Source organism: Balaenoptera borealis (assembly GCF_965194805.1).
Source record: "Balaenoptera borealis genome assembly, chromosome: 9".
NCBI classification, from domain to species: domain Eukaryota; kingdom Metazoa; phylum Chordata; class Mammalia; order Artiodactyla; family Balaenopteridae; genus Balaenoptera; species Balaenoptera borealis.
Genome location: NC_138873.1, coordinates 113,194,366 through 113,220,124, shown reverse-complemented (window position 1 = coordinate 113,220,124; position 25,759 = coordinate 113,194,366). Strand labels below are relative to the sequence as shown.

General features: G+C 37.3%; 1 protein-coding gene and 1 pseudogene across 3 annotated transcripts in view; one reads left to right on the top strand and one right to left on the bottom strand.

The window, feature by feature from the left end:
- Nucleotides 1-25,759, top strand: part of FILIP1 (filamin A interacting protein 1) — a 197,820-nt gene that overhangs the window by 22,222 nt on the left and 149,839 nt on the right. The window lies entirely within an intron of this gene.
- On the bottom strand, nucleotides 6,540-13,427 carry LOC309634710 (signal peptidase complex subunit 1 pseudogene; annotated as a pseudogene). Its single transcript has one exon. The product of its transcript is annotated as a signal peptidase complex subunit 1 pseudogene (transcript).

Below are 25,759 nucleotides of genomic sequence, written 5' to 3'. Positions count from 1 at the left end.
CATTTGCCTTATGTATTGAGGTGCTCCTATGTTGGGTGCATATATATTTATAATTGTTATATCTTCTTCTTGAATTGATCCCTTGATCATTATGTAGTGTCCTTCCTTGTCTCTTATATTATTCTTTATTTTAAAGTCTACTTTATCTGATATGAGTATTTCTACTCCAGCTTTCTTTTGATTTCCATTTGCATGGGATATCTTTTTCCATCCCTTCACTTTCAGTCTGTATGTGTGTCCCTAGGTCTGAAGTGCGTCTCTTGTAGAGAGCATATATATGGGTCTTGTTTTTGTATCCATTCAGCAAGCCTGTGTCTTTTAGTTGGAGCATTTAATCCATTCACGTTGAAGGTAATTATCGGTATGTATGTTCCTATGACCATTTTCTTAATTGTTTTGGGTTTGTTTTTGTAGGTCCTTTTCTTCTCTTGTGTTTCCCACTTAGAGAAGTTCCTTTAGCATTTGTTGTAGAGCTAGTTTGGTGCTGCTGAATTCTCTTAGCTTTTGCTAGTCTGTAAAGCTTTTGATTTCTTCATCAAATCTGAATGAGATCCTTGCTAGGTAGAGTAATCTTGGTTGTAGGTTCTTCCCTTTCATCACTTTAAATATATCATGCCACTGCCTTCTGGCTTGTAGAGTTTCTGCTGAGAAATCAGCTGTTAACCTTATGGGAGTTCCCTTGTATGTTATTTGTCGTTTTTCCCTTGTTGCTTTCAATAATTTTTCTTCGTCTTTAATTTTTACCAATTTTATTACTATGTGTCTCAGCGTGTTTCTCCTTGGGTTTATCCTGCCTGGGACTCTGTGTGCTTCTTGAACTTGGGTGGCTAGTTCCTTTCCCATGTTAGGGAATTTTTCGAGTATAATCCTTCAAATATTTTCTCGGGTCCTTTTTCTCTCTCTTCTCCTTCTGGGACCCCTATAATGCTAATGTTGTTGTGTTTAATGTTGTCCCAGAGGTCTCTTAGGCTGTCTTCATTTCTTTTCATTCTTTTTTCTTTATTCTGTTCCATAGCAGTGAATTCCACCATTCTGTCTTCCAGGTCACTTATCCGTTCTTCTGCCTCAGTTATTCTGCTATTGATTCCTTCTAGTGTATTTTTCATTTTAGTTATTGTATTGTTCATCTCTGTTTGTTTGTTCTTTAATTCTTCTAGGTGTTTGTTCTTTAATTCTTCTAGGTCTTTGTTAAACATTTCTTGCATCTTCTCGATCTTTGCCTCCATTCTTTTTCCGAGGTCTTGGATCATTTTCACTATCATTATTCTGAATTCTTTTTTTGGAAGGTTGCCTATCTCCACTTCATTTAGTTGTTTTTCTGGGGTTTTATCTTGTTCCTTCATCTGGTACATAGCCCTCTGCCTTTTCATCTTGCCTATCTTTCTGTGAATGTGGTTTTTGTTCCATAGGCTTCAGGATTGTAGTTCTTGCTTCTGCTGTCTGCCCTCTGGTGGATGAGGCTGTCTAAGAGGCTTGTGCAAGTTTCCTGTTGGGACAGACTGGTAAAATAAAATTTTCTTTGCAGAAAGCTAACCACCCTTAGTGTTATCAGATCTTTACTTGCTTCTCTAACGACTTACACTGACCAGCCCAGACTGTGTGTGTGATTTACAGTTCAAATAATGTTGATTTATATTCGTGATACACTTGAATGGAAACTTTTAATTATACGCACTTTAAAATGGAGACCAATTAAACTTTTGTCTGATGTTATCTTCTTAAAATAGCTAGTGAGTATAATAGTCTCATGGAAGCTCTGTGCCTCCTCTGGGTAACCAAATGGACAGCTCCTCCACTGCCTCTATGGCAACTACAGACCTCCTGAGGAAACACAGCCTGGAAGGAAGACAGAACTAGCATCTCAGTTGGACCAAGTTACAGTGGAGGGATCCTCCTTACTTTTCCTCAGTTTTCACGCATGGACTGTGCTTGAAGGCAAAGATTGTTGGGTCTGACATATGGGTAGTTACCATGTGATAACCACTTGGGGGAGTGGGAGGTGGCTTTAAATACAGCATGAGTGTATAACTGCAGACATTTAGTGAATCACAGCTCTATGAGTGGAGCTTTTTTGTTGTAGTGAAAACTTGGAGGCAATATATATTACTAATCAGGGAAACGAGGAATTTGAGTTGCTCTGACATCAAATTTGAAAAAGTAAATGACTATTTAATAAAACAATACATTAAATAAAAATAAATACATTACAAAAATATCTACTTTAAGATTCTATTGGAAACATTAGAAGACTGTATTACAAGAGTTAATAATGGTCATCTCTGTTTGGATGAGTGTGACTTAAAATTTCTACAGTAAGTATGCATCATATTTAATAAGAAAAAAAGTTGAAGTTATTTAAAAATGACTTGATGGATTAGTTCACATGACCAAATAGATAAGGAATATTCCATTTAGACCCAAAATTTAATAAGATATTCTCTGAAGATCATAATGCCAACATTGTGCTTGTGTATTTATAGCCTATGTTTGCTATAAAAGGTTTAAAAGATTATCATATAGACTTGGTAGGAATTGTTTTACATTGTCCCAAATAAAACTATAATGTCTCTGTATTTTTAAACAAAACATTTCTTGGCTAGCATATGCATGGACATTTTGCTTTTCCAAAAATTCATTTGTTTTGTTTATTTTTTAAAAAATTTAAACAATCATGAACTTACAGAAAAGTGGAAAGTACAGTACAAAGACTGTCTTCCCCTGGAACCATTGGAGAGTGAGTTTCAAACCTGATTCCCATCATCCTTAATTCTTTAGTGTGAATTACCTACAAATAAGGATATTCTCCTATGTAACTGTGATACAAGCATCAAGATTAGAAAATTAACTCTGATACATTACTACCATCGAATTCCCAGAACCCATTCAAGTTTCCCAGTTTTCCCAGCAGTGTCTTCTATAGCAAAAGGATTTGTTTCAGAATCACAATTGCTTTTAGTTATATCTATCTCTTTCATTTATTTCAGTCTGGAACATTTCCCTAGTCCTTCCTTGACACTTTTGAAGATTACAGGTCATTTATTTTGTGGAATGTCCCTCATTTTGGGTCTGTCTGATGTTTCCTCATGATTAGATCCAGGTTATGCACCTTTGGCAAAGCATTTTTTGTTTGTTTGTTTTTATGCTTGAGTTATATATGTATGTATATGTATATATGCAGATACATATATGTGTATGTAAAATATGAACTTTAGTATGTCCTCCTTTTCATTCCTAATATTATTTTTAATTGAACTATATTTGACATATAATATTTTAATTTCATGAGTACAATATAATGATTCAACGTTTGTATACATTGCAAAATAAGTCTAGTTACCATCTGTCACCATACAAAGCTAATACAATATTATTGACTGTATTCCCTATGCTGTACATTATATCCTCATGACTTATTTATTTTATAACTGGAAGTTTGTACCTCTTGATTCACTTCCCCCATTTCATGGCCTTTCAACCTCTCTCTGTCAACCACCACTCTATTTGCTGTATTTGTTAATCTGGGTTTTTGTTTGTTTGTTGGTATGTTTTGATTTTTAGAGTCCACATATAAGTGAAATCATACGATATTTGTCTTTCTCTGTCTGACTTATTTCACTTAGCATAATACCCTCAAGGTCCATCCAGGTTGTGGCAAATGGCAAGATTTTCTTTTTTAAGGCTGAGTAGTATTCCATTTTAGGTGTGTACCACATCTTCTTTATCCATTCATCTATCAGTGGATACTTAAGTTGTTGCCATATCTTGGTTATTGTAAATAATACTTCAGTGACCATAGGGGTGCATATGTCTTTCAAGTTAGTGTTTTTATTTTCTTTGGGTAAGTACCTAGAAGTGGAATTGCTGGATCATATGGTAGTTCTATTTTTAGTTTTTTAATGAACCTCCATACTATTCTCCATAGGGGCTGCACCAATTTACGTCCCCAGCAACAGTGCACGAGGTTTCCCTTTTCTCCACATTCTCACTAACACTTGTTATTTGTTGTTGTTGTTGTTGTTTTCCACAGGAGAAGGAAGGATTTATTTTGCTTGCAGCAAGTAAGGAGAACACTGGGGATATTTCCCAAAGCAGTGTCTTTTGTTGTTTTTTTGATAATAGCCATTCTGACCATTGTAAAATGATATCTCATTGTGGTTTTTATTTGCACTTCCCTGATGATTAGTGATTTTGAGCATCTTTTCAAGTGCCTGTTGGCCATGTGTATGTCTTCTTTGGAAAAACGCCTTTTCAGATCCTCTGCCTATTTTATATTTGGATTTTTTTTGTTGTTATTGAGTTGTATGAGCTCTTTGTCTATTTTGTATGTTAAACTTTTATTGGACGTATGATTTGCAAATATCTTCTCCTACTCAGTAGGTTGCCTTTTCGTTTTGTTGATGGTTTCCTATGCTGTGTAGGAGCTTTTTAATTTGATGTAGTCCATTTGCTTATTTTTGTTTTTAATGCCCTTGCCTTTGGAGTCAGAGTCAAGAAAGTATCTCTGAGACCAATGTCAAGGAGCTTACTGTCTCTGTCTTCTTCTAGAAGTTTTATGGTTTCAGGTCTTACATTAAGTCTTTAATCCATTTTCAGTTAATTTTTGGGTATGGTGTAAGATAGTGGTCCAGTTTCATTCTTTTGCATATGGCTGTCCAGTTTTCCAAACACTGTTTATTGAAGAGACTGTCTTTCCCCCACTATATAGTCTTTCTTCACTAAATATTTGTTTTTAATGACCTCCAAAATCTTCTTTGATACCAGAATTGTAACTTTAGGGACACAAGAAGACTGTAACCTAAGCTTGGATTTCCATATGACTCCATCATTCGTAACTGTAACATCATTTTTTACCTTCATCCAGCCTATTTTGCTGCATGAATTGGTTAGGACATCTCACCATCAATTGCCCTTGTGGTCTGTCTCAGGGCTTCTCAACTTCAAAGCAATTGACATTTTGTGCTGGATAATTCTTTGTTGTGGAGGCTTGTCCTGTGTGTTGTAGGATGTTTATGCTTATGTATCCTTGGCTTCTACCCACAAGATACCAGTAGCACCTCCTACTCCAAGCTGTGACAACCAAAAATGTCTTTAGACATGAAAAAATATCCCTTGAGGGATGAAATTGCCTCTGGTTGAGAACTCATGGTGTAGCTTGTTTCTTTAGCTGATCTGAACTCAATCGGTGTCCAAATCTTCTTGAAACAGAAATAGAATAGTTTAGGCAATTTCTTTTCTTCCAGTTGAGTTCCATTGTCTTTTAAATATAACCAGAACATTCTATCATATTCTAGCAATGACATTTTTCTAAATACTAAATATGACTAGTTCTGACTTAGTTTCCAGTGGGACCTTGGCAGGACAAGAGACTTGCTTGACATAAGTTGCCATTTTACTAGCAAGCACCAGCCTTGGTGAGCCCCTTACTTAAAAAATTCTTTGGTGTTTGTATCTCTTTAAATGTTGTTCATCTTTCAAAGTCTATTAAAAAAACAAAAACTGATACCTCACACTTTCCTTTGTAATAAATGGGACTTTATGATTCCTTCTCTTTGTTCCTTAAGGGCACTTACTGTTTGGTCTATACATTTTGGCAAGTAATTACTTTCCATTTCACACTTGATTTTATACCTCCTTGTTTGTTTGCTCATTTTCACCTTGTCGTTTTATATTCCTGCCTAATTGCAAACTCTTGAAGGCAGAGATATACCTCCTTTGTTTACCCTACAACCTTGACATATGGCTAGTCTATGTGGAGTGGATACTCAATAAATACGGGATTCAATTCAACTGGTTATGCTGGAAGTGGTTAAAAACTGAGTATTTTAGAATATGATGGATTCCCAGCAAGCTTACCCCTAGAAAATGCAGAAAAGAAATTCACTAAAATATGTCAACTTTTCTAGTGTTTTATATCTGTTAGTCATTTGCCTTAGTATTCCCATGAAGCAAGTGAAGGTATACCCATCTGCAATGAAAAGTGGGCTTACTGCACGTGAACTGTGTCATATGGCTACGGCTCTCACTCGAACTGTCCTACCTTGAGGAGTTCTTTCTTCCTTCACAGTTTTTTCATTTTGTGAACAAAAATGTGGCTAAGTGTCTCTCAACAATTTCAGAATGATGGGCTCTGGATATATGTCAACACTTGAAAGTTACCATAACAATCAGCTGAATTTTTCTCTTAGTTGGTAAGTTCGGTTAGTTATAAATAACATATTATGGGTTTTTTTTCAAAAGCAGTTTTTTTTTTAAATTAATTAATTTGTTTTTTATTTTTGGCTGTGTTGGGTCTTCGTTTCTGTGCGAGGGCTTTCTCCAGTTGCGGCGAGTGAGGGCCACTCCTCATCGCGGTGCACGGGCCTCTCACTGTCGCGGCCTCTCTTGTTGCGGAGCACAGGCTCCAGACGCGCAGGCTCAGTAGTTGTGGCTCACGGGCCTAGTTGCTCCGCGGCATATGGGATCCTCCCAGACCAGGGCTTGAAGCCGTGTCCCCTGCATTAGCAGGCAGATTCTCAACCACTGCGCCACCAGGGAAGCCCTCAAAAGCAGCTTTTACCTTTCACCAAGTCCAGGATATTTATGTTTCATTTTTTGTTGACTATAGAAATGATAAAACATTTCTACACATTTTGACAAATATAAAGATCATGTAAAATTAAGTTGTTATCATGGCCAAATACTCAGAGGAACACAAAATATATTTTGCCAAAAAAAATTATCTTGGGCTTAGTGAGAAAAAGACATTTTACTAAAGTTAACTACAAACCAAGCACTTTAAAAAGACTGGAATAACTCTTAGTATTTTAATGAATTTAGAAGAAAGAACAGTTATATTCTCCAAGATGGTATTTTTTGTTTAACTTGTCATGTGGCATTATGCAATCTTAAATGCAAACCAGCACTGTTATAAATATAGTAACTGCAGAAATATATTAGGCTTCCCTGGTGGCGCAGTGATTGAGAATCCGCCTGCCAGTGCAGGGGACATGGGTTCGATCCCTGGTTGGGGAAGATACCACATGCAGCGGAGCAAATAAGCCCATGCACCACAACTACTGAGCCTATGCTCTAGAGCCTGTGAGCCACAACTACTGAGCCCGCGTGCTGAAACTACTGAAGCCCGCGTGCCTAGAGCCTGTGCTCTGCAACAAGAGAAGCCACCACAATGAGAAGCCCACGCACCGCAACGAAGAGTAGACCCCGCTCGCCGCAACTAGAGAAAGCCAGTGAGCAGCAATGAGGACCCAACGCAGCCAAAAATAAATAAATAAAGTAAATAAATTTATAAAAAAAAAAAAAAAAGAAATACATCTCAGGCAGGCTTGGGCTTGGGCCTGTTGACCAGTGCTACACATGGAAAACTGACCTTCCACTCACCTCATCTTACAGTAAACTCAGAGAAACATGCCTGTCATCAATTATACCTGTACAGAGGTAGGTACTAATCTAAGTCTCCAAAACATACAGATTGGAAGAAACAGCACATTGCCAAGTTCAGTCTTTAGGCGATATTTTTACTTTCCTTTTCTCTACAATTATTCCAATATTTTCCTACCTTTCTATTTAAAGTTTATACCCTCAGGGAAGGGAGTGAAGGCAAGAGGTCATAAAACACCTTTAGAAATAGCAAATGGAAGCATCTTAGATGACCTCAGTAGAGCTGGGTACCTTTGTAGGTGCTGAAGCCCAGGAAGGTTGGTGCTGTCACAGGGAGAGCTCTGGATGCCCCGCTCTGCACCATAGTCTTCAAGCTCCTCAATTCTTGTATTTTAACTTACATAAAGGAAGTTAAAGGACCATAAATCCTTTGCTTGTCCTTGTTGAGATATTTTTGAATAAATCATCTTCACATTTGGAGGCTGTTGTGGTGATTAAAATTTCTCGGAGAAACTGCTGTATTAAGACAGGGAAAATTCCTAAGATTCAGTTTCTACCTAAATCATATTTGGCTTTTATTTATTATAAATGGAAATGGCTTTGAAGAGAGGCCCCATTATTTTCCTTTAAATGTAATATAATACACTCAGTGCTTCCATTTTAATTTTAAAAATTAACTTTCTACTTATTAATTTTCTATTACTGTAAAGAAGTTTCTTTTTCTTAAAATTCTATTGAACATTTAGTCATTTTCATTTGAATTTTGCTTTCATTATTCATTTACTTGACACATATTTTTAAGGACCTACAATGTTATATCATCAATAGGCACTTTGGCAAAGCAAATTCAGATATAGTCGTTTCTCAGGGATCTTCTATAAAGTTAGAAACAGCAACAGCACATAATCGTCTCAAGTTTAGTCAGTTTGAAAGTAGGCAGACCTGATTTCAAATCCAGATTCTACCGACTGAAAAGGACCTAAGCTCTAGTGTGCCCACAGTCTTCCCTGTATAGACCTTAATTAGAAAGGTAGGAAAATATTGAAATAGGTGATGAGAAAAGAAAGGTAAAAATTTGGCTAAGAGACTTTGAGATTTGGAAGTGTGCCATTTCTTTCCATCTCTGTGGGGCTTGAGATTGGGTTTTTGGAAGAAGTAAGATTTATGATGCATTTTATATTTTGTCTCTGTGACCAATATATGTGTCGTGGAGATAATTTGATGCTTTCAGTTCTTTAAATATTTCTTCTTAAATAAATCCATTCAGTCCATTAACCATAGTTAATGTTTTCCCACTGGTTTTCATGTCAGAGCTAAAGCCCAATGTAGGCTAATGGGGAAGGAGAAAGAAAAATTAGCACATTCATGAATTATTCCCTGTTCTCACTTTAGACAAGTTAATTTTCCTTAAATTATCAGGTTCTGTCTTAATCATAGGCCACTTGTGGTTATCAAGAAATAAATGTTTGTATGCTTGGCCTTCATGGTTTTACATTTCATACTAAAAGCCAAATTCAACCCGTCCTTTAACACCCTATCACAGAACAGTCCATGTGGTAGCCAAAATTCTAAGAAAATGAATAATTCTTAAATTATAAAAATCTTCTCCCAATGGTTATTAAACTAAGACTTGAGAGGGACTATTTTGTTGAATTAACATTCACATGTTATAATTGCCTTAAGAAGATGACTCTTGTTTCCAGAGTAATCACATTACAAATGAAAGAGCACTTACATCACAGCATCCTGGGTGGGTAATTTAAACCTCATCCAAAAAACAGCCACAAAAAATAAAGCCCCACCCAAGATCACCTTTCTTTTTTTTTTTTTAAGACCAGAGGGTAAAGGGTATGGTGTGATGCGGTTTCTTTGGATTCTCTGGTACTGTGAATGAAAGGAAGAAATAACTTAAAGAAAGAAAGAAATAGCCTAGATTTTAATGAGTGTTGTTTTGTTCATTTCATCAGTTTAAAGCAACTTTACAGTTTACAGTTTATGATAACTTCATCACTTGTCTTCCAAATTTGTGACATATATTAAAAAGTTTATACGTTAAAAAATCATTTAAAATTTCCTTAGCAGTAGATTCTCCTTATTAAGAAATTAGAACTTAATAGATCAAACTGGAGTACCCCTTGATTATTCCCCTCTCCAATGCCTCCTATCTTAGTCCTCTCTCTAGAAATAGTCACTATTAACAATGTAATATATATGCTTCCAGACTTTTCTCCATGGGGTTGCCCATAGAAAAGATATCTATGTGTGTATGTATTTTAACATAAATGATGTATCCATTATTTCACTTAACAATGTGCTTTAGACAATTTTTCATGTCAGTATTTACAGGTCCACCTCATTTTATCAATAGAAACTTGCAGCATGATCTTCCACAGAAAGGGTGCACAATTATTTATTTAGCCATTCCTGTTGTTACGAATATTTAGGTTGTTTTTGAACTTTTCACTGTTACAAACAACGTTCCAGGGAAGATCCTTGTACTTGCTTCCTTGGGCAGGTGGCTCTCTGGGAGAGATATTAACAGTAGAATTTCGGAATGATGGGTTATGCAAAATCACCTCTTAATGGTTATCCTTGTACTTATATTCCCTCCAGCTAGGTAAGAGTTACTCATTGAATTTTAATTTCCTCTGTTAAAGTAAGACTGAGCAACAGTTTATATAAAGCTAGATCATTTTTTTTTTCTTTTCTGGGGGACAGAGGACCCCAGGCCCTGAATATTTTTTTAATTAATTAATTAATTAAATTTTTTTGCTGTGTTGGGTTCTCGTTGCTGTGCAAGGGCTTTCTCTAGTTGTGGCAAGCGGGAGCCACTCTTCATCGCGGTGCGCGGGCCTCTCACTATCGCGACCTCTCTTGTTGCGGAGCACAGGCTCCAGACGCGCAGGCTCAGTAGTTGTGGCTCACGGGCCCAGTTGCTCCAGGGCATGTGGGATCTTCCCAGACCAGGGCTCGAACCCGTGTCCCCTGCATTGGCAGGCAGATTCTCAACCACTGCGACACCAGGGAAGCCCAAAGCTAGATCATTTTTATTATTTCTTCTGTGAATTACCAATTTATATCCTTGGCCCATTTTTCAATTAGTTCGGGTTTTTTCTTTCTTTAAATGATTTATTAATTCTAACCCTTTTTTGTTCTTTATGTTGCTTGTCTTCTACCTTTTAAAGTGCTTTGGTCATTAAGGTGTTTTAAATTTTGATGTAGTCAAATTTATTATATTTTCTTTTACAACTTTTCCTTTTTTGCATATTATTTCAGATGGTTTCCTGACTCCAAGGTTGTACATATTTGCCTATATTTACTTCTAATAGTTTCATATATATATATATATATATATATATATATATATATATATATATGGCTGAGTAATGTTTGTGTATATGTATATCTCCCACATCTTCTTAAGCCAATTGTCTGTTGATGGACACTTAGGTTTCTTCCATGTCTTGGCTATTGGAAATAGTGTTGCTATGAATATTGGGGTGCATGTATCTTTTTTTTTCATCTTTTCTGAATATATGCCCAGGAGTGGGATTGCTGGATCATGAGGTAGCTCTATTTTTAGTTTTTTAAGGAACCTCCATACTGTTCTCCATAGTGGCTGCATCAATTTACATTCCCACCAACAGTGTACGAGGTTTCCCTTTTCTCCACATCCTCTCCAGCATTAATTGTTTGTGGACTTTTTAATGATGGCCATTCTGACCGGTGTGAAGTGATTCCTCATTGTAGTTTTGATTTGTATATCTCTAATAATTAGTGATGTTGAGCATCATTTCATGTGCCTGTTGGCCATCTGTATGTCTTCTTTGTAGAAATGCTTATTTAGATCTTTTGCCCATTTTTTTTTAAACTTTTTTTTTTTTTAATTTTTATTTATTTATTTATTTTTAATTTATGGCTATGTTGGGTCTTCGTTTCTGTGCGAGGGCTTTCACTAGTTGTGGCCACTCTTCATCGCTGTGCGCGGGCCTCTCACTATCGCGGCCTCTCTTGTTGCGGAGCACAGGCTCCAGACACGCAGGCTCAGTAATTGTGGCTCACGGGCCCAGCCGCTCCGCGGAATGTGGGATCCTCCCAGACCAGGGCTCGAACCCGTGTTCCCTGCATTAGCAGGCAGATTCTCAACCACTGCGCCACCAGGGAAGCCCTTTTGCCCATTTTTTGATTGGGTTATTTGTTTTTTCGATATTGTATGTGCTGTTTGTATATTTTGGATATTAATCCCTTGTCAGTTGCATCATTTGCAAATATTTTCTCCCATTAAATAGGTTGTTTTTCATTTTGCTGATGGTTTCCTTTGCTGTGCAAAAGCTTAACGTTTAATTAGGCCCCATTTGTTTATTTTTGCTTTTATTTCTTTTGCCTTGAGAGACTGAACTAAAAAATTCTGCTATGATTTACGTCTGAGAATGCTTTGCCTATATTATCTTCTAGGAGTTTTTTGGTGTCATGTCTTATATTTAGGTCTTGAAACCATTTTGAGTTTATTTTTGTATATGTGAGGGTGTGTTCTAATTTCATTCATTTACATGTTGCTGTCCAGCTTTCCCACCACCATTTGTTGAAGAGACTGTCTTTTCTTCACTGTATATTCTTTCCTCCTTTGTCATAGATTAATTGAGCGTAGATGTGTGCATTTATTTCTGGGATCTCTATTCTGTTCCATTGATTTACATGTCTGTTTTTGTGCCAATATAGGGTCTTTGTTCTTAACGAGTACACACGATAATAAATTCCTATTTGTACATGGGTCTGTTTCTGAACTCTCTTCTGCTTATATTAAACAATAATACCTCATAGTTCTAATTACTATAGATTTCTAATATGCTTGACATCTATTAAACAGGTTGCTTTTCTTTGTATTTCTTTTTTAAAAAAAGGACTTTAGTTACTACTGTTCATCCAATCTTTTGTATAAATTTTAGAATTTCATAAAAATTATGGTTGTATTTTGAATAGGATTATGTTGAAATTATATATTTATTTGAAATAGAATTTACATTTTAAAAATATTGAGGTTTTCATCTATGAATGTGGTATATTTCTTCCCTTATTCAGGCTACTTTTTGGTTTTTTTAATTAAGTTTTGTAATTTTTTTCCATAGAAGCTTTAATTATTTCTATTAAGTTTATTCTCAAGGACTTTATAATTTAATTTCTGTTGCTATTGGGAATGTGATTTTCCCCCCAATTACATTTTAAAAAGCATTGATGCCAATAGTATAGAAACGTTGTTGATTTTTTTTTTTTGCACTGTGAGTTTTATTTGAAAACATTAAAACAGCCTGACGACTCATAATGAATTATAAAACTTTGATAGTTAAATTGTATTATCATTTATGAGGCTTTTATTCTTCATTATTTTGTAGACCTGAAAGAAACTTTGCATACTTGTGTTTTCTGTTCTCCATTTCAGAGGAAGATTGTGAAGAGAAGGTCTAAAATATTTATAAATCAATACCCAACAGAGGAGTGAAATATAGAGAGAACAAAATCTGTACACAGCTGAGCATAGGTGTTTTTAGCTCATGTTTTGGATATGAAAACAATTTAACTCATGTCACATGAAACAAAAGCAGGTGCAGTAGTAAAGCTCAATCATGAAAACCCCAATCAATTATTTTTAGCATGCCTATTAATTTTTCTTTCCCCTGGTTTCTTGTCTTCTGTGCCTGAGTCTTGAACAGGTAATCACTTGAGGGGGTGCCGGCGATAAATGGGCCACGGAGGAAGTGTCAGCAAACACGAAAAAGCAAATCCCGCCATAACTATATAGACAGTCCACCCGAACTGTTCAGCCACGTACCCGTAGATAAATCCAACTATTGCAGAAAAAAGAATAATTCCCTGAAACATCTGTTCAGCTAGCTTCTGGCCCTTGTAATCCATTTGCGTGGGCAGGGAGCTCAGATGCTCCAACATGACTGGCTCAGGAGGCGGGCGGCGGAGCGAAGGTGGCCGGGACTCAGGGACAGTAGGGGCCGGGGTCAGCTCCTGCGTACAGCTCTGTTGTTGATTTTTTTAACGTTGATTTTGCATCTTGCCATCTATATAATTGAACTTCCTTCTTAGTTATAGTAGTCTTTTATTTAAATACCTTTAATTTTCTAGGTAGATTGTCATGTCCTTTGTAATTAATGGTAGTTTGTCTCTTACTTTCCAATATTTATACCACCTATTATGGTTTTACTTATTTGATTCCATTGACTAGGATGTCCAGTTTGATACTGAACAGTAGTAGTAGTATTCGTGTTTTGTTACTGAGCTTAAAGGCAATATTTCCAGTAAGTCTCATGTTTGCTGTATTTTGCAGGTTCAGTAGATACCTTTGATCAAATTAAAGAAGCTTTGTTTTGTTCTTGGTTTTCATACACACACACATGCACACACACACACACACACACAATGTGCACGTGCAGACACACACACAACCATATATATAGCTCCACAGCTGAGTCTTTGGAGCATCACTGAAATTATTTTTCTCCTAAATCATGTGACTAAGTTAGTGAATTACATTGGTTGTTCATTATTAGAAAAATCTATCTTTGCATTCCTGGAATAAAACTTGCCTGATAATAATGCATTATTCTTTTGATGGATTGCTGAATTTACATTTCTAATATTTTATTTAGCATTTTTGCATCCATGTTTGTGATATTGGTTTATACTTTTCTTTCGTTATGCAGTCTTATTTTGAATTTTTGGAAAGCTTATGACCCATACTTAAATAGGTTGGTAGCTTCTCATATTTTTCCATTCTTGTTTGTTTAAAATATGAATTTCTATATTTTAAAGAGCTGGTAATAGTTGCCTACAAAATTTTGTGGGCTGGTAAATTTGGGTTGTATATTTGAATACTGTTTCTAGTTTTTTCTGCCTTTGTTGGATTGATTCAATTTTCTTCTACTTTTTTTCCTGATGGTGTAAAAATTATAAATTGTTTTGGTTTTTCTAGTAATTGCTATTGCTATTCAATTTTTAACACATGCAACTAAATATATTTTCTATTAATATTCAGAGTTTATCAGTGTCTCTCTACATTCATTGAACAAAATGAAGTCTCTGTACACTTCAGTTTTACTCGAAGCATTTCCTTTCATTACCATTTCCCCCATGTTGGGATTATTTGAACTTTTGGTTCTACATTGTTACTTTAAAAATTATCATTGTTGTTTTAAAAAATCAACACAATTAGGATTAATAATGTAATTTAATGGATTTCTTTGTTCACCATTGCTTCCTTAGTACTATATTTATTTTTATTTTAAATGGGATAATTATTTCAAAGAGTTATTACAAATGGTAAACTTACTGATTCCTTCATGTTTCATCTTCATACTTGAATGGTAGTTTAGTTAGGTATAAAATTATAGGTTTAACATTTTTTTTTTTTGCTTGCTCCTTTTTTTTCATCGTTAAGGAGATTCTCTGTAGACCATTTTTTTTCTTTCCTAAAGATTTTAGGATTTGTTTCCTTTATTCCTGGTTTTCTGAAATGTTAATATAATGCCTAGGTGTGAGTTTTAAAATTTTATCTTACTCAGCACTTGGTTAGTCCTTAAATTGTGACTAATGTATATATTACCTTCCTTCATTACTTCTAATATTTCTTTTAGTAACTCCATTAGATGGGTGATTGAATGTTTGGGTCTATTTTACATGATTTCTAACTTTTATTTTGTACTTTATGTCCCTTCATCACTTTTTCTTGCATATTGGAAGAACTTCTTAGCTTAATATTCTGGTTAAGAAAGTTGTTCTTTGACCCTGTCCATTCTTTCACCCACTTATTGAGTACTCTATTTCAATGACCAAAATTTTAATAGTTGTTTATTTCTAATTGATCATTTTCTATGGATTTAATATCTTCACAAATATCCCTATGGATATGAATTATACTTATTCTAAAGTCTTATTATAACTTCTTTATTAATTTTGGTTCCTTGATGTAAGTTCTTCACTTTTTTAAAACAAAGAACTCTTATTTCTAATGCTTAATGATTCCTGAATGTTTGTTCCTGAAGCTGAGACTCATTGTTAGGCTGTGCATTCTATGTGTTCCTGCAGTTGCTTAGACACAGGGGCAGGATTTGCTGCTGGAAATCTGTATTTCAGTCTGTTTTCAAGAGCATGTAGGAGGGATAGGGCTGCCACTGGGCGGAGTGCCTCAGAGGCTAGCTTCTGGTAGGTGAGGGGATGTCTCCATCCTCTTGGGTAGCTGCAGCCACCCAGAGCATCTGGGATGCTGTTTTGCTTCTTTGACCCAAGTTCCCATACCCATTGCTTTCAGCTGAAGCAACAACTCTTGTTTCTGCTCTTTGACTCGACAAGTGGCCTGCATTGGTAGAGGGGGTGTGCACAGTTCAACCTTCTTGACTGCTTGTGCTGCTGTTCTCTAACAGTCACAGTCTGTTGTCCCAAACTCGCCACCCCCCTTGTCCTTGGTATTCATTCCTAACATTTTTGGCAACACTCTCCTATTCTTGTTGTAAGCTGCGGTTTTAAATCTTCATTCTAATCCCATCTGCTTTCTGTCTTCCAGTGTTTTCTCAAAGTTTATGGTCCTCCAAAGGTTGATACTGTTTTCCAGTTACATGGATTAAAAAAATCCTTTCTAAAACCTTAAGGGTTTGCAGTGAGAAGAGGAAGCTATAATCTATTCCCATTCTGCCACCTTGAAATGGAAACCAGAGTACTTTTTAAAACCTTAGGACGATGTTTTAAAAATAAGTTTAACAGACCAGTTTTCAGGACTGCCATTTATGGTCGTGTGTGCTATTCACTGTATGAAGGCTCTGGCTGAGGAGGTAGATGAGAGCTGACACTGAGCTCACTTCTTTTCACTGTACTGTGTTTACTTTCAGAGAAAAGGGGCCCTTTCCCCCAACGTACACAATGATGCCCTAATGGTCAGCAGTGGTGCTGGCCATTTGAGCTTTAAAATACATTATGTATGGTGATAGTTCCACGGGTATATACTTATGTCAAAACTCATCAAATTATTCACTTGAAATATGCACAGTTATTGTACATCAATTACAATACCTCAGTAAAGTTGTAAAATAAAGTTAGAAAAGTAAATTATGTTATGCAAGTAGTGAAGTAGGTAGAATGTGCTATTGGATTTAGAGGATAAGTTCTGAAGGTTTCATATTTTATAAATTGGTTAATATAATATCAAAGCTTTACCTTAGTTGACAAAGTACCAATAATTGTGAAAGAAGAGACATTCATGAACCACAGAAATGATAGTTAGCAAGCAATTGTAATTAATCATTAGTCATCTTTTATGAGGGAAGAAAATAGTAGAGTTAACGACCTGCCTTGGGCCTCTTAGGGAGACTCCTAGGTGGAGGCAGAAGGATGAACTAGGGCTGTGCTGTCCACCGTAGGACCCACTAGCCACATGTGACTATTTAGATTTAAATTTATTAACACAAAATAAAATAAAAATTCAGTTCTTCAATTATTCTAGTTTCATTTCAAGTGCTCAGGTCCTTGTGACTAGTGGCTACTGTAACAGACAGCACAGATAGAGACCATTTCTGTCATTGTAGAAAGCTCCATTGGACAGTGCTGAGCTAGATAATCTCTTAATTTAGGTTCTTTCCATTCCAGTAGTTTTACCTCTGTAGATTAGTGTATTAGTATATTTATCTCTGTAGATTAGTCAGATTGTCTAAGGGGGAAATGGAGTATGGATACACACTGAGCATAGAATAGGTACTGGGTGATTGATGACATTGTTGGTGGATGTATGTATGAATGAATGCATGTATGAAGAGTAGCAGTGAATTCCCACTATTTGATAAAGCATTGCATTCATTCATCCACTCATGAATTCAACAAATATTTATCAAATGTTTGCCATGTACTAGGTATTGCTTCAGCTTCTTGGGATATATGAGTAAACTAAATAGACAAAGATCACTTTCCTTGTGGAGTTTACATGCCAGGGTGGGGATGTATTACAAATAATAAGCATAATATGTAAGTAAATCATATCACAAGTTTTAAGGTGATAAATGTTATGAAAAATAAAATGTAAATAAAACATAAAACAGAGTAAGTGGAATCAGGAGTGCTGGGTGAGGATAGAGAAATAAGGATTATAATTTTAAGTAGGGTCATCAGGTTATGCCTCACTGAGCAGGTGACATTTGAATAAAGACTTGAAAGAAGTGGGGAGTAAGCCATGTGACTATCTGGGCAAAGAGCATTCTAGGCAGAGAGAACAGCAGGGCACAGACCTATGTTGGGGGCATGAGCGTCATGTTCAAGAAATAGCAAGATGAGTGGCTGGAGCAGAGTGAACAGGAGGGTAGCTGGAGAAGAGTTCTGAGAGGTAACATATGGACAGATCAAGAGGGTCTGGTAGGCCATTGTAAGAGCTTTGATTATGACTCCAAGAGGGTTTGGAGTGGAGAAGGGACATGATCTGACTGAAGTTTTAAAAGGTTCAGTGTAGCTTCTGTGTCAAGAAGACACTGCAGTGGTACAAGGACAGAAGCAGGAAGACCAGTTGGAAGCTGTCGCAATATCCAGGCAGAAACTGTTGGCGGCTGGCTCTAGGGTGGTAGTGGTGAGAAGTGGTCAGACCCTGATGTATTGTTTAAGTACAATGATAAATATCTGGATGAATTAGAAGTGGACGTTAGAGAAAGGGAGTGTCAGTTAGGATACCAGAGTTCTCACCTGAGCAACTAGAATGATGGAGTTGCCATTCACAGAGCTAGGGAAGGCTGAGGAGGAGCAGCTTAAGGGAAAGATTAGGAATTGAGCTTTAGACATCCTGGATTTAGGATGTCTGCTAAAGTAGTTGAATAGGCTGCTGGATAAGCAGGTCCAGATTTGGGAGAACAATCAGGGAGGGACATAGTGTTATTGATAAGTAAGGAAATATATTCTCTGTTAATGAACTAATGCAAGTTTTTGTACGTCAGAAGGTGAGAGTTGGCTGGCTGTGAGAGGTGGGATAAAAATGTCATCATTTTGTTCTTAGCAAGAGCTAGGAGAAGACCTGTCCATAAATTTTGCTTGGCAAATATTCACAAAATATCCAGGCATTAATTTTGGCTTTAAAAAAGGGAGTGTGTCCGTGCAGGCAGGGATGTGCCCACGCAGAGATGTGCCCTCTCGGGCACAGGGGTTTTCTGTGATTTTTGCAGAAAACACTTCAGCGGTTTTTGTTAATATTGATGCCATGTTAGGACATATGCTGGTATTTATTTCCTCCCAGCCCCATAATATTTTTAGCAGTTAAACCCAAATTACTGTACTTTAAATATATTTTATTTATCACTGCAGCAGAAATAATTTCTTTTTAAGTAATAGGGAAGAAAGCCTTCCTATTAATTTAAAAGAATGAACTAATTAAATGTAAGTATTTGAGCATCAGGCCTGAGTCCTATAAAAACAAGTTAATCAAAATCGTGGAGCTTTATAATCTTAAAAGGATGACATCAAGGGTCTGATGTCTTGGATTCTTAAGGGCAGACATGGAACAGTCCAACATCTATGCCAGAATGACCTCTATGAAGCATAATATTTCCTTTTAAATATTTAGACATCAAGATAGTTTTCTGTGGTTTTAATTGATAAAACATGGATTAGGGGAAAAAAACCACAGAAGTACAGCAATTTTTTCAGCTGTCCTCCTCTTTCTCTACCTTGCTTTTATCTCCTGTTAAATAAAGGCTCACCAGTCCTAATGTGAACAACTCAGTTAGCACCTTCTTTCAGAAATGTGACCATTTATAAACATCTCTGGATAAGGAAATAAAGTGATAAGGAAAAGTTCATCAACTCTGAGCTAGAGTCATGAAATCTAAAGGAATTAATATGAATAAACTAAGATAAGAAACATTAGATAGTTTATTCTGGGTTTAGCTATGTTGCTTCCATAATGCTTTTCCTAATATTTCTATTTGGTTAAGACTCGTATTTTTGGCTGTTTTCTAGACCAAATATATCATAGTGGCCCATGTTATGCACAAGTAGTCTTGTTTTATGATACCCAGAAAACTGTTTAAGTTTTGGTAGTTTCAGAAGAATCATGAGTTAACATAGGGAACTCTCATTCAGATAGTTTATTTTCAGCTGATTTGCTTTCTTAATTGCATAATGCTAAACTAGATATTTATGTAAAAAAAAAAAATATATATATATATATTTACTAAGTTTATCCTCGAGCATAATTAGCTAGTTCTTTTTCTTTCTCTTTAGCCTCACCCTAACCCCACTCCCAATACCCACACACCCTGTAACCAGTTAGGTTATAAGAGAACACAATAAGTCAATGATTAGTTGCTTATTCTGCATACTGGATGCTAAGAGCCAGGAAGTGTTTATGTGGAATAAATGAAATTCCTCCTTTCCGTGAGATTGTATCTTAGGGGAAGGACGTACGGCGCATGTAGGGGGCACAACAGTGAGCTTGAGCTGTGTGCTGAAAGCAGCAGTTCTAAGATGTGCACATGCCCCTGGACAGGTGCTAAATGCAGACACTCAGCCTTAAGGCCCTTTGCTCACAGGTATGTCCTCATCTCATCAATCTCACTTGTTTACTCCCTACCATGAATTAAATATTTCGACTGGACATTTCTCACATATAATGTGCTCTTTTTTTTGTTTTTTGGCCACGCCACGGGGCATGTGGGATCTTAGTTCCCCGAGCAGGGATCGAACCCGCATCCCCAGCAGTGGAGGCATGGAGTCTTACCCACTGGACCACCAGGGAAGTCCTACAATGTGCTCATTTTTTATTCTGTTGCCACTGTGAAGCTCTCATGTACATATGAGGTCATATGACAATGGAAAATAACCAAATATCTGAGTAGCCACCGTCTTTAACCCTCCCCCACCCTGTAGCCCCCTCCCCTGAAGCCTCCTACCTCCACCTAGATGGCTCTTGGGCCACTGTGGTCCTGATGGAGGTGGTGACGAAGAGGAGATGCTACAGAGATGCCTAGAAAGGAAGAAAGAGTAAAGGGGTGGTGGTTACTTGCATGGAAGTCCCACCTCTGCACCCCAGACAGCCGTGGGATGACAGGAGAGTGAAAAGAGAGCCTGGGTAGTAAGCTTGGCTTGCCTTTGAGACAGAATTTTCTAGAGTTTAGAGTGAGCGCAGAAGGGGATTGTTTTAAGCAGCTGCTGTGCATAGCTATATATATCCATGGCTATTGATATGTGTATGGACATATACACAAGCACGCACATGTGTACATGTGTTTGTACATATATGATTTAATTGATAAAGATTTTATCTTATTTTCAATTGTTTTTGTTATTGGCAGAATTGATGCTAAGTTGGTACACGCCAGGATGGGCAAACTGATTGTTTATAGCTGCTGTCTGTTCTAACTGAGCCAGTGTGCTCCCGTTTGGCTGGTGACCCTGCCATTGCCACTGTGCGGCCCCTCCACTGAGATCCTCTGGGCCTCCCTACAGTCCAGAAACTAAAGCATTCAAACTTACGCCGCAGGCGGCCTCAAAACCTCACTTCAGCATGGCAGCTGGCATCATTCTGATTGGTTGTTAAATATTTCAAACATCACTTCTGATTGTAATGTATCTGGAGCCGGGCCCTAAAGAAATGAGCTACTCAGACAGAGCAGGTCCCTGTGGGCTTCACCTTGGCAGGGGGAGAAAGAGAAGTGATAGGAAGGATTGTACCAAATATGGGGTGTGAACAAGGAAACTGAGGATGTAGGCAGAGAGGTAAAGATGCACTGCTGGGAAAGAACACTGCCAACAACTCACTCATGTCCTGGTTGCCTCTGGGCCTGCCACACCTTTGCACAAGCCACTGTCCCCTGCCCCCACCCCACGCCCGGAAAGTTCTTGCCTTCTGTCATCCCACCTGATCGCTCACATCCTGTCCTCTCTTCCATTGAGCATGTGTGTCACATGCACACGCTTCACACTTGCTAACGTGGTACTTGGTACGAATTCTGGAGTGTTTGTTTTCCAGTGTGTATGTCCAGGCACCTTAGTGCATAGAATCTGGAGATTACCTCATTTCACGCCCTTACTTTGAAAATCAGAGAATAAAAGTGGTCCAGAGAAATTAAATAATTGCCCATGTCCCTTGGATCTGGGATCAAAGTCTAGTCCAGGCATGACCCTCTTACTATACCATGTGTCTCAAGTTGCAAGTTTCCTGAGGGAAATGATATCCCAATCAGGACAAACTTCTCAGTTGGTTCTGTGCTTTAAGAACAATTGATGTAGCTTTTCTCTTCACCCTATGAACGCTTGGATAAATGGTCATAACATTGTGTTGAGTAAAAAACCCCATACGATCCCTTTAAAATATGTATGTAAACATAATTTTAAGCAAAGGAAAAATTCTAGGTCCAAGTCAATAAATATTCTTCTATGATGTCAGGTAAGGCAGTAAAAGAATGGACTCTGGAACCCAGCTGCAATATTACACAAAGTATTTAACTTCTCTGTGTCTCAGCTTCCTCACCTGTGTAATCGGAATGATAATGGTACCACTTCATAAGGTAGTTCTGATGATCATGCAAGATGATTTAGCTTAGAGCAATGCCTAGCACATAGTAGGGCTGTATGTGTTAGCTATTGTTATTATTATAATTTTTGATGGGTTGAAGTTCTCTACAAACCAGATTCAAAGAGTAGGAGAGACCTGATTTATTGGAATTAGATTTGTTGAGATGACTGTAACAAAGTGAAAGGTCAGATAGAAAGGAAGGTCTGTGGCGGGGTGGCAGGGGGGTGTTTACAGTAAACACTGCATGAGTTATATACCCAACATCTTGGCCGCAGAAAAACTTGAACGTACTAAATATTTCTTCATAAATCAGCTTGTTTGGACCAGTTCTATTTTTATCAACATGTCTTATCTCTCTTATAAACAAATCATGTCCACCAAAGCTGGAAAATTAAAAAGCTAACAAGTATTCTAATTCAACAGATATTTTTTTTAAACATGCAGAAAAGCTCGGTCTTTTATACTGACTTTTGGCCATATTGCTTTCGTTATCTTCTGAGATGAGGTGTATAGAAACATAGTTATTTTCTGGGGCTCACAATGGAATCTCAGAAATAGGGGATGAATTCTCAATTCTAAAAGAACTTTTCGCCTGGGTATTAAGTCAAGCCTTACTGGAAAATGAAAATCATTATCAATAATTCTGATAATTATTTCCCTCTAAGATAACTGAAATTCTAAGGTATTTGCTTTGTAAAATAATTTATTGACACTAAATTCGCAACTATAGAAATGATTTAATATCTAACATTACTCCTAGACAAAATTCAGCTGTTTGCTTAGGACATGATAGATTTTCCTCAAAGTAACATTGTTTCTTTTTTAAAATATATAAATGTACATAAAATGATCTTAAGTCATTCAAAAAGGTGTTTAGGAGCTGAGTGCCTTTAGAATGACAGAAAGGTGACTTTCTCCAAAAGGTATTAAATTCTGGGGAAAGTGTCTCCATCTCTTTAAAATCTTCATATATTTGCTGAGACAGCAAAGAGGTATTGATGGTTCTAGATGGCTTATATTCCTTGAGGAAGGTTATAGTTGTGGAGATTGCAACAAATACTTGTGGTTCTTAGCAAAGAATCCTTAGACATGCTCTAATCTATGGGGCTGTGGAGATTTTCTACTGTCTTTTAGGTCCAGAGCCACTGGCAGAAGCAATTCTGGGGACTCCTAGTCATAGGACCACTGCCATCTCTACTGGCTTTGTTGGGGCCCAAATGTTTCCCAAATAAGATGAAAATTAGAGCCAGGAGTCAGTAGCATTTCCTTCCTCAAAATAACATTTGATTGGAGTTACTTATAATTAACTTACTTGAAGTGATTCATGTAAAACTTTAGGAAAGTTGGCTTCCAGAAAACACATAAGTGTCTGAGGATTCTGACAGTTATCTTCTAATTCTCTCGGGAATGCAAAGTGTGTGGGTAACCTAAATATTAGGAGACAGGAACCGTCTGACAATTGGAAGGCTGCAGTTGAAATGCATCCCTGTTAAAATCAGTGGGTCAAAAAAGCAACTGGAAATTATGTGTCCATAAGGGAATGTGGACGTTAGTATAAATAACAATGGCAGAGTGGATGTTCCAAGAGGATTTTAAAAAGCAGTCGGTTCAGAAGTTAGTTGTACCAGGCCTGGAAAGGACAACGATAATGGCAAAGTTTTAAAACTTTCTTTTGAAAGTTTGACAGTGAGCTGAGGGGATGGGAAGGAAGTGAGAAACTCTTTCCCCAAATCTCCAATAGGATATGCCCTTCCTAAATTCATTTTTATGTTTCATGTAAAAATTCTTTTAGTAAGATGAGTATTTCTTTAGTTAGATGATGTGGTTAAAGCAATTATTCCTCTTCAGACCTGCCAAAAATTCATACTAATAGTTAATAACATGCTGAATGAATATTTTAAAAACTGCATCTGAGAAAACTCAACTCATAACTTAAGAAAAATTTTCAGTAAGCAGTGGCAGGGAATCATCACAGACACTCACAGAAGAGAAGCAATAAAAATTGGTCTGTCACCTAGAGGGGTGGGATAGGGAGGGTGGGAGGGAGACGCAAGAGGGAGGAGATATGGGGATACATGTATATGTATAGCTGATTCACTTTGTTATAAAGCAGAAACTAACACACCATTGTAAAGCAATTATACTCCAATAAAGATGTTAAAAAAAAAAAAATCCGTCTGTTAAAATAAAACCAAGCAGGATCAGAGACAGTGTATAGTGTCATTAGATTCTTAGCTCATTAGATTATCTTGGCTAGCTCTATACTTAGATGAGCCATGCTGCTTGCTTTGGGGCCTCCAGGCAAACCTTATGTGGTAAGAGTTGAGGTCTGAATACATTTTCAGTACACCGCTTCGTGTAATTTCTTTTGACATTTGGCCATCCCCCAAATAATCTCTAGTACGTTTCATCAATGCCTTCATTTTCCTTTTGTAATACTTAATAACTTCTTTGGGTTGCTTTCTATTTAAGCAACTTCCCCACATCCAAGAGCAGGGAAATCCTTGAAAAAGGAAAGTTTAGCTCTCTTAAAGACTCAGACAATGTATATTTGTAGGTCAAAGAAAATGTGAGGTGGGGGGTGGTGGGGTAGGCATCATCGTAACTCATTCCAAGCCAGCGTTTTCACTCATCTTTTCCTTTCCTATAAATAAAATTAAGTTTGGGGAAAAAGATTTAGAAAAATATTTGAACAAAAATTTTGTCCCAAGCCCTATACCTCCTCTTCCTCCCAGCCAGAGGCCACCCAGGGACTTGATTGATGTTCTCTATTGGAGAAGTCTGAAGGAATACACTTGGCTAGCTTAAATGTATCTGCTTTAGTAGGTAACATTTCCGGGCCACACAGAAATGCAACTAGTTTTCTGGGTGTGCCTCCAAGTTGACCAACTTGGAAAGTAATTAGCGGTGAGGCTTAGAGAATGCTACTTTGACTCCTCTGGGTCTTCTGTTCCTCTCTAACTGAAATAAGAGGGCAGATTAGATGTTCTCAAAGGTGATTCTAAATGAGGATCTTTCAAGTTTGACACTACTGCCGTTTTGGACTGGATGATTGTTTGTTGTGGTGGGCTGTCCTATGCACTGTAGGATGTTTAGCAGCAACCCTGGCCTTTACCCATGCCAATAGCATCTTCCCTAGTCTTAACACCCAAAATTGTCTCCAGACTTTGCCAAATGTCCCCTGTGGATAGATTGTCAGATAAAAATACAGGATGCTAGTTAAATTTGAATATCAGATAAAGAATGAATAATTTTAAAATATGTTTGGGGCTTCCCTGGTGGCACAGCAGTTAAGAATTCAGCCTACCAATGCAGGGGACATGGGTTCGAGCCCTGGTCCGGGGAGATCCCACATGCCGCGGAGCAACTAAGCCTGTGCGCCACAACTACTGAGCCTGCGTGTCACAACTACTGAAGCCCGCGTGCGTAGAGCCCGTGCTCCGCAACAAGGGAAGCCACCACAGTGAGAAACCCACACACCACAAGGAAGTGTAGCCCCTGCTCGCCGCAACTACAGAAAGCCCGCGTGCAGCAACGAAGACCCAACGCAGAGATAAAATAAATAAGTAAATAAATTTAAAAACAAAAAAAGAAAAGACATGAGAGCATGCATTTAAAAAAATATATGTTTGTCTGAAATGTTGAATGGGACATATTTATATTAAAAACTTATTTTGATCATGTTGAAGAATATGTTCTGACCTGGTAAATATCAGAATGTTCAGCCATTGGTCCCTGGAATCAGACCTGTATTCAAACCCATCTCTTCTCAGCTTTGTGTCTAGGGCAATCTGTTAAAATTCTCTAAGCCCCAGTTCATACCTACCTTTTAAAGTTGTT